Genomic DNA, 13,279 nt, shown 5'->3' with positions numbered 1-13,279 from the left:
CGGCTCTCAGCCCCCTTACGGAAGAAAGAGGACGTCAGCAAGGACTCGACAGCCCCGACAGCTGTCCTTCCGCCAGGCTTCAGCGCTCCTCCGACGGCCACGACACCACACGAACAGGGTGCCAAAACCTCTCCGGCTGCCACGACGGCATGTACTTAGGCCGCTAGCTCTCCTCCGCTAGACATGTAGCACTCTGCTACACCCCCCATTGTACACCTGGATCCTCTCCTTACGCCTATAAAAGGAAGGACCAGGGCCCTCTTACAGAGGGTTGGCCGCGCGGGGAAGAGGACGGGACAGGCGCTCGCGTGAGGCTGCTCGCTCCCCCTCCCGCGTGGACGCTTGTAACCCCCTACTGCAAGCGCACCCGACCTGGGCGCGGGACGAACACGAAGGGCGCGGGATTTCCACCTCTCTCACGCCCGCCTCCGGCTGCCTTTCCTTCCCCCCTTCGCGCTCGACCTCGCGCCGACCCATCTGGGTTGGGGCACGCGGCAACATTTCACTCGTCGGCCCAGGGACCCCCCGGTCTCGAAACGCCGACAATAATCATCCACAATAACTAGATAGTACTTACTCCCGCCGATGCTTATGTAAGCAATCGGGCCGAATAGATCCACGTGTAGGAGCTCCAGTGGCATGTCGGTCGTCATTACGTTCTTGTGTGGATGGTGAGCACCAACTTGCTTTCCTGCTTGGCATGCGCTACAAATCCTGTCTTTCTCAAAATGAACATTTGTTAATCCTAAAATGTGTTCTCCCTTTAGAAGTTTATGAAGATTCTTCATCCCAACATGGGCTAGTCGGCGGTGCCAGAGCCAACCCATGTTAGTCTTAGCAATTAAGCAAGTGTCGAGTTCAGCTCTATCAAAATCTACCAAGTATAGCTGGCCCTCTAACACTCCCTTAAATGCTACTGAATCATCACTTCTTCTAAAGACAGTGACACCTATATCAGTGAATAAACAGTTGTAGCCCATTTGACATAATTGAGATACAGAAAGCAAATTGTAATCTAATGAATCAACAAGAAAAACATTGGAAATGGAATGGTCAGGGGATATAGCTATTTTACCCAAACCTTTGACCAAACCTTGGTTTCCATCCCCGAATGTGATAGCTCGTTGGGGATCCTGGTTTTTCTCATAGGAGGAGAATATCTTCTTCTCCCCTGTCATGTGGTTTGTGCACCCGCTGTCGATAATCCAACTTGAGCCCCCGAATGCATAAACCTACAAAACATTTTTAGTTCTTGACTTTAGGTACCCAAATGGTTTTGGGTCCTTTGGCATTAGAAACAAGAACTTTGGGTACCCAAACACAAGTCTTTGCCCCTTGTGCTTGCCCCCAACATATTTGGCAACTACCTTGCTAGATTTGTTAGTCAAAACATAAGATGCATCAAAAGTTTTAAATGAGATGTCATGGTCATTTGATGCACTAGGAATTTTCTTCTTAGGCAACTTAACATGGGATTGTTGCCTAGAACTAGATGTCTCACTCTTATACATAAAAGCATGATTAGGACCAGAGTGAGACTTCCTAGAGTGAATTCTCCTAATTTTGCTCTCAGGATAACTGGCAGGGTACAAAATGTATCCCTCGTTATCCTGAGGCATGGGAGCCTTGCCCTTAACAAAATTGGACAACTTCTTAGGAGGGGCATTAATTTTGACATTGCCTCCCTTTTGGAAGCCAATACCATCCTTAATGCCAGGGCGTCTCCCTCTATAGAGCATGCTTCTAGCAAATTTAAATTTTTCATTTTCTAAGTCATGCTCGGCAATCTTAGCATCTAGTTTTGCTATATGATCATTTTGTTGTTTAATTAAAGCCATGTGATCATGAATAGCATTAACATCAATATCTCTACATCTAGTACAAATAGAAGTGTGCTCAACGGTAGATGTAGAGGGTTTGCAAGATTTTAATTCTACAACCTTAGCATGCAAAATATCATTTTTAGTTCTAAGGTGTTAAATAGTAGCATTGCAAACATCGAAATCCTTAGCCTTAGCAAGCAATTTTTCATTCTCAATCCTAAGGCTAGCAAGAGATATGTTTAATTCTTCAATCTTAGCAAGTAAATCATCATTATCATTTCTAAGATTGGGAATTGAAGCATTACAAATATTTGAATCAACCTTAGCTAATAAATTAGCATTCTCATTTCTAAGGTTGTCTATTGTCTCATGGCAAGTGCTTAGCTCACTAGATAATTTTTCATATTTTTCAACTTCTAGAGCATAAGCATTTTTAACCTTAACATGCTTTTTGTTTTCCTTGATTAGGAAGTCCTCTTGGGAGTCCAAGAGGTCATCCTTCTCATGGATGGCACTAATTAATTCATTTAACTTTTCTTTTTGTTGTATGTTTAGGTTGGCAAAAATAGTACGTAAATTATCTTCCTCATCACTAGCATTATCATCACTAGAGGATTCATATCTAGTGGAGGATTTAGATTTAACCTTCTTCTTTTTGTCGTCTTTAGCCATGAGGCACTTGTGGCCGACGTTGGGGAAGAGGAGTCCCTTGGTGACGGCGATGTTGGCGGCGTCCTCGTCGTCGGAGGAGTCGCTAGAACTTTCGTCGGAGTCCCACTCGCGACAAACATGGGCATCGCCGCCCTTCTTCTTGTAGTACCTCTTCTTCTCCTTTCTTCTCCCCTTCTTGTCATCGCCCCTGTCACTAGAAATAGGACATTTTGCAATAAAGTGACCGGGCTTACCACATTTGTAGCAAACCTTCTTGGAGCGGGGCTTGTAACCTTTCCCCCTCCTTTGTTTGAGGATTTGGCGGAAGCTCTTGATGACGAGCGTCATTTCCTCATTGTCGAGCTTGGAGGCGTCGATTGGTTGTCTACTTGGTGTGGATTCCTCCTTCTTTTCTTCCGTCGCCTTAAATGCGACCGGTTGTGCTTCGGACGTGGAGGGGCCGTCAAGCTCGTTGATCTTTCGTGAGCCCTTGATCATAAATTCAAAGCTCACAAAATTCCCGATTACTTCCTCGGGAGTCATTAGTGTATATCTTGGATTGCCACGAATTAATTGTACTTGAGTAGGGTTAAGGAAAATAAGAGATCTTAGAATAACCTTAACCACCTTGTGGTCATCCCACTTTTTGCTCCCGAGGTTGCGCACTTGATTCACCAAGGTCTTGAGCCGGTTGTACATATCTTGTGGCTCCTCTCCTTGGCGAAGACGGAAGCGACCGAGCTCCCCCTCGATCGTTTCCCGCTTGGTGATCTTGGTGAGTTCATCACCCTCGTGTGCCGTCTTGAGCACGTCCCAAACTTCCTTGACGCTTTTTAGTCCTTGCACCTTGTTGTACTCCTCCCTACTTAGAGAGGCAAGGAGTATGGTTGTGGCTTGGGAGTTGAAGTGCTTGATTTGGGCCACTTCGTCCTCATCATAATCCTCATCCCCTACGGATGGTACCTGTGCTCCAAACTCAACAACATTCCATATACTTTTGTGGAGCGAGGTTAGATGAAATTTCATTAAATCGCTCCACCTAGCATAATCTTCACCGTCAAAGGTTGGCGGTTTGCCTAATGGAACGGAAAGTAATGGAGTATGTCTAGAGGTACGAGGATAATGTAAGGGGATCTTACTAAACTTCTTGCGCTCATGGCGCTTAGAAGTTATGGAGGGCGCGTCGGAGCCGGAGGTAGATGGTGATGAGGTGTCGGTCTCGTAGTAGACCACCTTCCTCATCTTCTTTATTTTGTCGCCACTCTGATGCGACTTGTGTGAAGAAGTTTTCTTCTCCTACTTCTTCTCCTTTTTCTTCTCCATGTTGCAGGACTCTCCCGATAGAGCTTTCTCGTTGCTTGTAGTGGGCTTTTCGCCGGTCTCCATCTCTTTCTTGGCGTGATCTCCCGACATCACTTCGAGCGGTTAGGCTCTAATGAAGCACCAGGCTCTGATACCAATTGAAAGTCGCCTAGAGGGGGGTGAATAGGGCGAAACTGAAATTCTCAAAAATAATCACAACCACAAGCCGGGTTAGCGTTAGAAATATAATCGAGTCCGCGAGAGAGGGTGCAAAACAAATTGCAAGCGAATAAGGAGTGAGACACGTGGATTTGTTTTACCGAGGTTTGGTTCTTGCAAACCTACTCCCCGTTGAGGTGGTCACAAAGACCGGGTCTCTTTCAACCCTTTCCCTCTCTCAAACGGTCCCTCGGACCGAGTGAGCTTTTCTTCTCAATCACTTGGAACACAAAGTTCCCACAAGGACCACCACAAGATTGGTGTCTCTTGCCTCAATTACAAATGAGTTTGATCGCAATGAAGAATCAAAGAAAGAAGAAAGCAATCCAAGCGCAAGAGCTCGAAAGAACACAAGCAAATCTCTCTCACTAATCACTAAGGCGTTGTGTGGAATTTGGAGAGGATTTGATCACTTGGGTGTGTCTAGAATTGAATGCTAGAGCTCTTGTAAGTGGTTGAAATAGGAAAACTTGGATGACTTGAATGTGGGATGGTTGGGGGTATTTATAGCCCCAACCACCAAACTAGCCGTTTGGTGGTGGCTGACTGTCGTATGGTACACCGGACATGTCCGGTGCGCCAGCCACGTCACCAGGCCGTTGGGATTCGACCGTTGGAGCTTCTGACTTCTGGGCCCGCCTGGCTGTCCGGTGTACACCGGACAAGTACTATAGATTGTCCGGTGCACCGTCTCGCGCGTGCCTGACTTCTGCGCGCTTCTGGCGCGCATTAAATGCGCCTGCAGGTGACCGTTGGCGCGAAGTAGCCGTTGCTCTGCTGGTTCACCGGACAGTCCGGTTTACACCGGACAGTCCGGTGAATTATAGCGGAGCAATTTCCCGAGGCTGGCGAGTTCCAGAGCCGCTCTTCCCTGGGGCACCGGACACTGTTTGGTGTACACCGGACAGTCCGGTGAATTATAGTAGAGCGCCTCTGGATTTTCCCGAAGGTGAGGAGTTCAGCGTGAAGTCCCCTGGAGCACCGGACACTGTCCGGTGGCACACCGGACAGTCCGGTGCGCCAGACCAGGGCACACTTCGGTTATCCCTTGCTCACTTTGTCGAACCCAATTCTTGGTCTTTTTATTGGCTAAGTGTGAACCTTTGGCACCTGTATAACTTATATACTGAAGCAAACTAGTTAGTCTAATTTATTTGTGTTGGGCAATTCAACCACCAAAATCATTTAGGAAATAGGTGTAAGCCTAATTCCCTTTCAGAGGCATTGATGGAGAGCCTACTTGATGTAGACTCTTCTTTCTTCTCCTCCGTCACTTTGAATGCGACGGGTTGCACCTCGGGTGTGGAGGATCCACCTTGCTCGACGATTTGCTTGGAGCCTTTGATCATCAACTCAAAGCTCACAAATTTTCCTATCACTTCCCCGGGAGACATGAACTTATATCTATGATCACCACGAATTAATGGAACTTGAGTGGGATTACAAAAAACAAGTGATCTAAGAATAACCTTGACCATTTCATGGTCATCCCACTTGGTGCTCCTGAGGTTGCGCACTTAGTTTTCCAAGGTCTTGAGCCGGTTGTACATGGCTTGTGGCTCCTCTACTTGGTTGAGGATGAATCGACCGAGCTCCCCCTCGATAGTCTCTCGTTTGGTGATCTTGGTCACCACGTCCCCTTCATGCACGGTCTTTAGCACATCCCTAATCTCCTTGGCACTTTTTAGCCCTTACACCTTGTTATACTCCTCTCAACATAAAGAGGCGAGGAGTATAGTGGTGGCTTGGGAATCAAAGTGTCAGATTTGGGCGACCTCGTCCGAATCATATCCTTCATCCCCCACGGATGGTACCTGTCGGTGTTTTGGGTCCGACCGCACACCCGGGGTTGCCCCTCAAGGTGTTTTTAGGAGTAGGACGGTGTCGACGACTGTAGCAAAATGGTTCGTGCCAGTTGCACGAGGGACAGTGGACAATGTTTACAGGTTCGGGCCGCTTAGAGATGCGTAACACCCTACGTCCTGGTGAGTATGCTGGGTGAATGAGGTTACAAGAGAGCTCTCTGAATTGAGAATGCAAAGAGTCGAAGTGGGTGGCTAAGTAATAGGGTCGATCGATCTGAAGGGGTGCCCCCTAGGCCTTATATACTCGACCGTGGGGCAATACACGTGGATATGATAACAATGTGTAGCTAAAAGATAGTGAACTGTTTGAGTTTATCTCCTTGTGGTTCTGCCGACTTATCCTCGCATGGCTCCGTTGCATGGGAGCTCCAGCGCGGGAAAGTCGGATCTCTGTTGTGGTCGCTCGCTCGATGTTGTGGGTCGTCCGGGTTTGCACCAGTCCGGCCCCATGTCGGTCTGCTTTGCTGGTTGTCCCTCCCCAGGCCCACGAAAGAACGACCTTACGATTTATTGGGCCCTTGGGCCTTTCGTGAGGTCTTTTACTCTTTTAGTGGACTCGGGGGGTATCTATCCCCCACAAGCCCCCGATCTTTGGGTTAATTTAGAGGTAATCAGCCCAAAGATCCCAGGTCTAGCTTGCAGGCGATCTGAAGAAAACGACTTCTTATTGCCTCCTCCTGCTTTGATCACTCGTAAACCGAAGCTTTGTTTCGTGTTTGTGCCTTAGAGGTCGGCATTTCATTTTGTAGGACCCTGAACTTCATTGGGTGTACCGGAGGTGCACCCAATGGGTGTAGCCCCCGAGCTTCGAGTAGATTTTTAGAAAATAATCTACTCGAAGGTCTTCACCAGAAATTATTTCCATTTTTACTCCTGCGTTTTGGTTGAGGGCCAGCCTTGTCTTTAATCTTGCCCCATGCCTTAGAAGTCGGCACTTGGCTTGGAATGATGATTCATGGGGTGCACCGAAGGTGCACCCAATGGGTGTAGCCCCCGACCTTCGAGTGGATTTTTGAGGATAATCCATTCGAAGGTCTTCCTTTTGTGTCTTTTTGCTGAAGATTATCCTTTCTACTTGTAAAAATCGGCATGATGCCATCTGCATTATGCTTTGGAGGTCAGCATTGTGTCATCAATATTATGCTTCAGAGGTTAGCATGTATTTTGTCTTTTGCAGCCGAGTTCGCAATCCATCCATATCTTGCTAGGTAGTGTAATTTATTTGCTCTGTGACTGATTGGACATTTGATGGACGTTCTCTGTCTAGTCTTCACGTCGCTTCTATCGGCCATATTTTGTACTTCACTGGCTATATTTGGCTTTCCTCTGATCCTTACTGATATCTCATTTTTGTCTTGAGGTATTCACTGCGTGCCCTGCACAAATGTGACCGTTTTGAAAAATATACTGATAATTCCTGGGCGCCCCCCCAATGGGTGTGGGCAAGGGACGGCTTGGTACACTGAGTGTTTTAGCCGGCTGCTTCTGAGTAGTAATGTGATGTGACGGCGGGTGTAATCATATCTTCCGCGCTGTTGACTGGAGTCCCAATGGGTGTTGTGTTGCGTGAAACGACATCAGCCGCCTGACGTGTCTTCAGACGGGTTGGAGTGCATATTGAATGCTTTTCGACTGTTCAGTGACCGCGGTTGGAGGTGAGCAGTTGCCTTCTCCTTCTATAAATAACGTCGTTGTCTCTCCGGCTTTTTCATATCTCTTGATGTTCTCTGTTGCTTGCCTTTCTTCTCTCCCTTTTGCTTCCACCATGGGCAAGAACAACAAGCGCAAGCGTGAGCCAACTCCTCCATCGGAGGAGTTTGGTGACTCGGAGTACTTAGAGGAGGAGTTCTCCTCTGAGTCTGAGGGGTCTCCGGCTCCCATCCCCCTGCGTGAGTCGTCTGACGACTCAGACGACTCCCAGGGGCTCGCGGCGGAGGTTTGGACGTACATCCGGGCCGTCGAGCGCTCCGGGCTCGAGGGCTCGGATGAGTCGGAGTACTCCTCGGATGAGGAGGACTCGGACGGCGGCGGCGAGGACGAGGACGAGGACGACGACGACGACGACGATGAAGGCGGTGGCGACGGTGACGGCGGCGGCAGCAGGGGCGGCAGCGGCGGTGGCGGCAGCAGCAGGGGCAGCAACAGGGCCAGTGGATAGATGTCACTGGTCTTTTAGATGTTAGTATAGTATAGTTAGAATAATGTAGTAGTATTTAGTAGTGTAGAGCAGTATAGTGTAGTGTAGTAGTAGTAGCAGTAATGTAATGTAATGTAGTAGTAGTAATAGGGAAGTATCAACTCATAAAGAGTTGATTTGTAAGTATGTTATCTTCCCTTTAATGAATGAAATGATGTTGGTTTCTCTGTGATGATTACTCTTTGATATTCATAACTCGAAGTTCTTGAATCATTCCTCTTCCCGGCTTTTTCGTGAAGTTGATTCCTTTGAGACAGAAGTGAATAACTCGGGCATCATACTGATGCTTTTAGAAGTAGCCGCCGAGCGACTTGTAGATGATGTCAGAGAGCTTTTAGAGATAACTGTCGAGTAACTTGAAGACGACGTCGGCGCCTTAGAGGTAACTGCCGAGCGACTGAACACGGTGTCGGAGTTTTAGAGATAACTGCCGAGTGACCTGAGGGCGACGTCGGCGTTTTAGAGGTAACACCGAGCGACTGAACACGATATCAGCGTTTTAGAGGTAATGCCGAGTGACTGGAGGGCGACGTCAGCGTTTTAGAGGCAACACCGAGCGACTGGAGGGCGACATCAGCGTTTTAGAGGTAGCGTCGAGCGACTTGAAGGCGATGTCAGCGTTTTAGAGGTAACGCCAAGTGACTGGAGGGCGACGTCAGCGTTTTAGAGGTAACGCCGAGCGACTAGAGGGCGACGTCAGCGTTTTAGAGGTAACGCCGAGCGACTGAACACGATATCATCGTTTTAGAGGTAACGCCGAGTGACTGGAGGGCGACGTCAGCGTTTTAGAGGTAACGCCGAGTGATAGCAGGCTGCGTGGGCCACTTTGAGGATGATAGCCAAGTGATGAGGTGGCGCACCAGTGTTCTGGAAATAACTGTCGGGTGATCACGTGGCACGCCGGTGTTTTGGAAATAACCGCCGGGTGCTGACTGGGCACTTTTTGAAACGGTATCTGGCTCGGGAATATCCCACAAGTGTTGTGCTTTTAGCCGCCTCTGCTTTTCGTGCCCTAGTTCTTGCTTTCTCGCTTCCGAATCCTCTCTGCAATTCGCCTCCCACTCCGCTCGCCGGTAGAATCGAGATGGCGCCCAAGAGGAAGACCTCGAGTTCGTCTGCTGTGGTGATTCCTCCAATCGACCCCAACAGCCAGTTGCCTTTCGCAGGTAACCACATGTCCGTCATCTCTGAGCCCGAACTTCTCCATCTCGTGTCCATCGGGGTTCTTCCTCCGCGGGAACTCTGTTCTTGGCGGATTTGCCATAGGGTTACTGTCCCAACTGAGGATACCCATGAGTCCGTTGTTTATGCTCCTTTCCTTCTCCGCGGCCTTGGCCTTCCCATTTCTCCCTTTTTCCGTGGCCTCCTTGATTTCTACCATCTTAACTTGACCCATCTGAACCCCAATTCTATCCTGCAAATCTCCATTTTTGTTCATTTATGCGAAGCCTTTCTCGGTGTGCTGCCACATTTCGGGTTGTGGAAGTACTTGTATCACTGTCGCCCTAGGATGGCCGGGGGACAACATCAGTTGGTTGGGGGTGCCAGCTTGGAGATGCGCCGCGGGAGGAAGACTGAGTATCTCGAGATCCCTCTCAAAGACAGTATCAAGGGATGGCGCCTGGAGTGGTTCATAGTTGAGAATTATGGAAATTCTCTCCCCCGGTCGGGAAGACAGCCGGATGTTCGCACCCCAAGCTAGACCGAGTCTCCCACAGATCAGGAGGTAGCTGAGGCAGGTGCGTTGCTAGCTGAAGTTGGACTGCTGAAAGAGAGGGTCTGACTGTTGAAGCTGTGGTTGCTGATTTTGTCTTCAAGAATATTCAGCCGTTGAAGGACAGGGCATACCCAGCTTATCTGTATCGAGGCCTAGCCGACTCAACTCAGGTTACCGACAGGAGAATTCCCTCTACAGACTTGGTGAACCGACTTGAGATGATCCATAGAGGCAAAGTGTCAAATGTTGGTGCTCCAGTGGCATATTCGGCCTGGAACCTGCCTCCTCCCAAAGCCTTCACCCTTTTTGTGTCGAATCCACCTGTCACTGATGGCAGTTTGGGCCTTAGAGTGCGACCCTCTGCTGAAGAAGTTAGTACCTTGGTTGCCTCGCTTGGGGAGATTCCTGATGATGAACGGCAGGTCCATTTTGAGGTGCCCCTGAACCCTAGTGATGCAGAGATAAGCGCTATGCTTGATTTGCTGGCTGAGGATTCTTCCGACGCTGCTCATGCTGGGGCATTGGTAGTGGCGCCCCTCCCAGAGGCTGATACAACTTTGGATACTCAGAAGCCTGCCAGTACTCACCCGAGGCGCCCTTGCCGAGCCAATCAGCCTGATCCTTCTGCTGATGAGCAGAAAAAGAAAAGGAGACGCCTCCGGCGAGTATCCAGTTTGGATCGGGATGCTGGTACTTTGGTTCCTGCTGCTGAAGAAATGCCTGTGACTGAATTTACTGATGCTGATCCCAATGGGTGTACCCAATCCGTTGCTGATCTCAATGTGGGTGCTCTATCTGTTGCTGATCCCAATGGGGGTGCTGCTTGTGTTGCTAATGTGGACGACGAGGAGGAAGAAGATGAAGTTCCTTTGACTCGGAAAAACAGTCGGCAGTTCATTGCTAGCGGTGAAAGTAGTGGAGTTCCTTCTCCTGCTTTGTCTGCCCTCATTGGTCTGCAAGAACTGTCCCTGGCCAATTTTGATCAGACTCTTGAGGATATGGTTCCAGAGGATTTGTTATCGGAGCCAACAGATGATGGTGTGATGGAGGTTTGTGCTGATGTGCTTGATGCTGGGTTGAGGTCATCCCGTGCCTCGTCGACCTTGGAGCGCGATCTCGAGGGTCGGGAGACTGACTTGGATCGTCCTGGCCCCATGGAAGTAACTGAAGGCCCATCAGCCTTAGAAGTGGCTACCGCAGAGAACATGGACCCCAAGGATGGTGTTGACACATGCCCAGCCCCCGAGGATGTCGCCGAGGATGACTTGGTTCGGGTGGGAAGTGTAAGCCACTGCCCAGCCCCCGAGGGTGCTGCCGGGGATGATCCGGCTCAAGTGGGCAGTGCAAACTATGACCCAGCCCCCGAGGGTGTTCGAGCGGGGTCTCCCTCCTGCACTTCCATGGACGTTCATTCGGGATCGCCTCCACACTCCGGCTGTATGGTGGTAGCCCAAGCCTTGGACCAGGGAGTCGCTTTAGAGGGCAGCGTCCCCGCTGACCGAGTGTTGGGCTCTGTTGATGGCACCGAGTTGATTCCTGCTGGTTCGTTGCAAGCAGCTTCGAGTGGCGGCCTTACGCCCAGTTATCAATTGATCTCTCCTGATTTGGGGATCCGTTCGTTCTTTTCCAACCTCCAGGTACTGTGATGTATTTTAGCTTGGTTTTTACATTGCACGAACTGCTGTCATTACGCTCATCTATTCTCCTCATCAGGCTTTGGTGGACGGAATGGTCAGCCAGCTGCGGTTACAGGGTGCTTCTGTCCCGGAAGTAGCTTCGTCTCTTGCATGTTGGAATCCAGTGTCACTTCAACGTCGTGTCTCTGAATTGGAGGCGACCAACGCTGGTTAGTGTTTTTTTTGCTTCTTTTTGTCTTCACTATAAACTGCTTTACATTCTGACCCCTTTTTGTTTGATTGTCTCCTGCTAGGAATGACTCGGCAGATTTCCACTCTTGAGGAAAAACATTCCCGAGATCAGGCTGAATTGGTCCAGCGATGCACTGACTTTGAGGAAAAGTACTCTCAGAGCCAGACTGAACTGGGTCAGGTCTCCGCTGCCTTAGATGACGCCAATGCACTGAGTTCTTCTCTTCATGCCCAGCTCAATTCTGAAAAGGTGATTTGTGAAACTGTGCTTTGTCTTGTTGTGCTCCTATTACTTGCTTGGTTTTTGAGGGAGTTGACTTTTGTTTGCAGGAAGAAAAACGTATCCTTGCTGCTTCTCGCGACAGTCTTGACAGATTGTATCGTGATTCTAGTAACTCGCTGATTATCCTGGGGAGGAGTCATCGCTTCACCATGGAAGAGTTGGACAACCAACGCTGTAAGCTGCAGGAATCTTCGGATGAGGTGACTCGGCTCAAGCAGCTGATATCAGCGAAGGACGCTACCATCAAAGAACTCCGAGCTTCCAAGAAATCCATCGCCCAGGAGTTAGAAACTGCTCGACTGGCTGCCAAGGTTGCCGAAGAGACTTCTGTTACTCTCAGAGCCCAGCACGATAGAGCCATGGACAAGGCTATTCGGGCGGGGCGAATCTTGATGAGGAGACCTGGCGTGGTTGTTCCCGAAGATATAAGGGCTGATGTGAATGCTGCCCCTGATTCCTCAAGTCGTCCTTCCTCATCGATTGCTCCTGAGAAAAATATCACCAAGTAGAGAAACATTTTGCGTGCTTTGAGCGCGCGGTTAGCATGGTCAGACATTTGTTAGAGGACGCCATTTCAGTACTTAAACGACATTGTTATTCTCGTATTGTTTCAGAATTCATCAGTCTGTAAATTGGCAGTAGTAAAATGATGCGCGATGGTTTTGAAATTTGTTTGTGCGATATAGAAGTCATCCTTATATGAGTAGTTGTAATCACGTCAAATTGCCTTAAGTCGCTGCTGACTTAAGTCGATTGCTTTTGTTAATAGGGCGTAGTAGTCACCCTGAATTGCGTAGGCGTGAGCATGTTGCACCGGCTTAAGTCGCTGCTGACTTTAGCCGATTGCTCTGTTAGCAAGGCATAGTGGTCACCCTGAGTTAAGTAAGCGTGAGCATGTTGCACCGCCTTAAGTCGTCGCCGACTTAAGCCGATTGCTCCGTTAGCAGGGCATAGTGGTCACCCCGAGTTAAGTAAGCGTGAGCATGTTGCACCGCCTTAAGTAGTCGCCGACTTAAGCCGATTGCTCCGTTAGCAGGGCATAGTGGTCACCCCGAGTTAAGTAAGCGTGAGCATGTTGCACCGCCTTAAGTCGTTGCCGACTTAAGCCGATTGCTCCGTTAGCAGGGCATAGTGGTCACCCCGAGTTAAGTAAGCGTGAGCATGTTGCACCGCCTTAAGTCGTCACCGACTTAAGCCGATTGCTCCGTTAGCAGGGCATAGTGGTCACCCCGAGTTAAGTAAGCGTGAGCATGTTGCACCGCCTTAAGTCGTTGCCGACTTAAGTCGATTGCTCCGTTAGCAGGGCATAGTGGTCACCCCGAGTTAAGTAAGCGTGAGCATGTTGCACCGCCTT

Source organism: Zea mays, chromosome 9 (genome assembly GCF_902167145.1).
Source record: "Zea mays cultivar B73 chromosome 9, Zm-B73-REFERENCE-NAM-5.0, whole genome shotgun sequence".
NCBI lineage: Eukaryota > Viridiplantae > Streptophyta > Magnoliopsida > Poales > Poaceae > Zea > Zea mays.
The sequence above is the reverse complement of the archived record's forward strand: the minus strand, read 5'-3'. Positions refer to the sequence as shown.